The sequence below is a fragment of the Vidua chalybeata genome, chromosome 18, assembly GCF_026979565.1.
Source record: "Vidua chalybeata isolate OUT-0048 chromosome 18, bVidCha1 merged haplotype, whole genome shotgun sequence".
In the NCBI taxonomy this organism is placed as follows: Eukaryota; Metazoa; Chordata; class Aves; order Passeriformes; family Viduidae; genus Vidua; species Vidua chalybeata.
Genome location: NC_071547.1, coordinates 13,842,818 through 13,845,431, shown reverse-complemented (window position 1 = coordinate 13,845,431; position 2,614 = coordinate 13,842,818). Strand labels below are relative to the sequence as shown.

At 48.4% G+C, this 2,614-nt stretch overlaps 1 long non-coding RNA gene across 1 annotated transcript; it reads left to right on the top strand.

The window, feature by feature from the left end:
- The first annotated feature begins 679 nt into the window (after nucleotides 1-679).
- LOC128797210 (uncharacterized) lies at nucleotides 680-1,538 on the top strand. The gene is made up of 2 exons (XR_008434048.1): nucleotides 680-801; nucleotides 1,360-1,538. It is a non-coding gene; the product is annotated as an uncharacterized LOC128797210 (long non-coding RNA).
- Nucleotides 1,539-2,614: the final 1,076 nt, after the last annotated feature.

Sequence of the window (2,614 nt, the reverse complement as noted above, 5' to 3'; positions counted from 1 at the left end):
GAGTGAGAATGTGCCTGAGGGAGGCTTTGTCTCTCCTAAACCCCTTCAACCAGGCATGTATTGCTGGGGGGTGTAGCCTTGGATCAGCCACTTTCAAACTCAGCTCTCTGTCCTGAGATCTGGGGGTGGTGGTGGTGGAAATGCCACATTGAAGGAAACCTGGAAGGTTCTACAGACACTCCTTCATGTGACTGTCTCACAGTGATGGTACAGAGAGAGTCGGGGAAGCTGTAGAACAAGGCGGTCCTTGCCTCTCTGGTTTCTCAGATCTGGGATTTTGGCTTTGTTCTATCAGGCCTTCTGGCTTTTTCCTTTCCTGGTGACCTTGAGCAAAGGTCAGAAGCTTTTGATTAGGGGTGTGGGAACCCAGGGCAAGGGGAATATCCCCCTGTCTGCCCTGGGGTGCTCTAGGGGAGTACTTTGTTAAAGCAGAACTTGGAGCTCTCTCCAAGCTCTGCTCAGGCAATGAGATAGTTTACATAAGGGCAGAAGAGAAGAGCAGACATAAAGCACCATTTGCTGTCATTGCTGCCTGGGATTGTGTTGTCAGCAGCACAGCCCCTTCCCCATGTGCTGTGTGTGACATCAGGGCTGGGATGGCAGCTGCCACTCCAGCGCTGGAACTCTCCAAGCACAGCTGAGAGAGCTTCTCCTGTCCAGGTAAGTGGTGGCTGTGAGGGTGAGGATGGTACCTCCCCCCTTGACATCAGGGGACAAGGAGATCTTTGACTAAGGAGCTGCAATTATCTCTAATCCAGGTCACCCTGGGCCATCACAGCAGCCAATGCAGTGAAATACAAGGTACATGGCTGAGGGTGAGGGCTGAGAGGTGATGGGAGAGGCTGTAAGCCACCACCCAAGTGTAGAAAGGGCTGAGTAACCACATCAGGTTGAATCCCAACTCTATTCAGGCTCTCCTTTACCAAAACCAGGGAGCAGAGTATGGACATAATCCCTAAACACACACACACACTTTCTACACCAGGGACTGTGGCAGGGCACAGGGTGGAGGTGGGGTGTCCTCTCTCTGGCATCTTCCACCAGGGCATAACTGATGATGAGAGATGTCAGATTGAACTTATCTCACTTAATATTAGAGTCTTCCTCTTAATGTCTGCAAATGAGCTGGCTCTGGCAGGGCGTGTTTCACTTGATATTGAAAGTCTCTTTTAGAATGAGAAACACATTTCTTTCTCTCTACCCACTACAAAGGAAGGCTGTGGCTCAGTTCTACATGCTTACATTCAGTAGATGAATTCATCAAGTCTGAGAAAAAAAAAAGGATAGATAAACTGTTTGCATAGCTGAAGAATTATAAAAGCTTGCTTACAGCAAATGAACAGCTTTGATTCACTGCAGGACATTGCTGAGACCTGGGACAAGGACAAGGATGTTCTCTGACAGGATTTCAAGTCCCATCCACTTTGTATCCATCTGCTACTACGCCATCTCCAATGCCAATGATTAACACAGCAGAATGATTTTCAGTACTTTCAGAGAACAGAACATATTTTAAGAAAAAAACAACCATAACTGCATCTTCAGAGTTTCCTTTGGTACCTGGACAAAAATATCACTATCTGGAGATCTCCTCTCAGGGAGGAGCCCCGTTAAAGTTGCTGAGCCCTCCTCTGGAGGGGCAATGGGGTTGGGATGACAGGAAATCTCAGTTCCAGCCCAGCAGTGTCAGTGCAACTGCTTGAATTCAGGCTTGGTGAGGAAGTTCTGTGAGGCTTCAGGGAAATCCCAACGGGTTTGAACACAGTGTAATGGGACACATGTTGTCAGGAAAGAGGAGGATGTGTCTATCATGTTAAGCTCAATTTTGCATGGTACAAGTCCAAGGATGACCTTGGGGCTGTGCCAAGTTTAGCTGTCCATAAAGTGGGTTGAAAAAGTGGGCTGTAAGTAAAGCACAGCAAAGAAGAAAGAGCAGAGTGAAAGTAGTAGAAAGATTCTCTAAATATGGAAACTTGTATTGGCTTGACACTGGCCAAATGCCAGGCACCATGAAAGCTGTTTGCTCACCCTCTCCTACAGTTGGTTGGAGGAGAGGAAAAAAAATTAACAAAGGGCCCATGAGTTGAGATAAGCACTGGGAGAAAGCACTGGGAGAAAATATGTTCAAATTTAAAGGCATAAAGTAAATGTATTATTAACAGAGTCAGAGGAGAATAATGAGAAGTAAAAGAAGCCTTTAAAATGCCTTTTCCCTCCCCCAGCCCCTCCCTCTTTCCCACCGACAGTGCAGGGAGACAAGGCATGGGGGTTTTGGTCAGTTCATCACTCGAGATCTTCTTCTGTCCACTCAGGGAGAGGAGTCTTTCCTCTGCTATGCCGTGGGGTCCCTCCCACAGGAGACGGTTCTCTGTGAGCTTCTCCAGCGTGGCTCTAATCTCACAGCAGCAGTCTTGCCAAAATTGCTGCAAAGTGAGTCCCTCCCACTGGCAAACAGTCTTCCCAAAACGGCTGTGGGTCACTCGTCCAAGGGGTACAGTCCTCTAAGGATGGGCTGCTGTAGTTTGGAAGCAAGGGCTCTCCCTGTATCTCTGGAAGCAGGGGCCCTCTCTCTCCATTTGGGTCTCCCACTGGATCACAGCTTTCTCCGGCACCC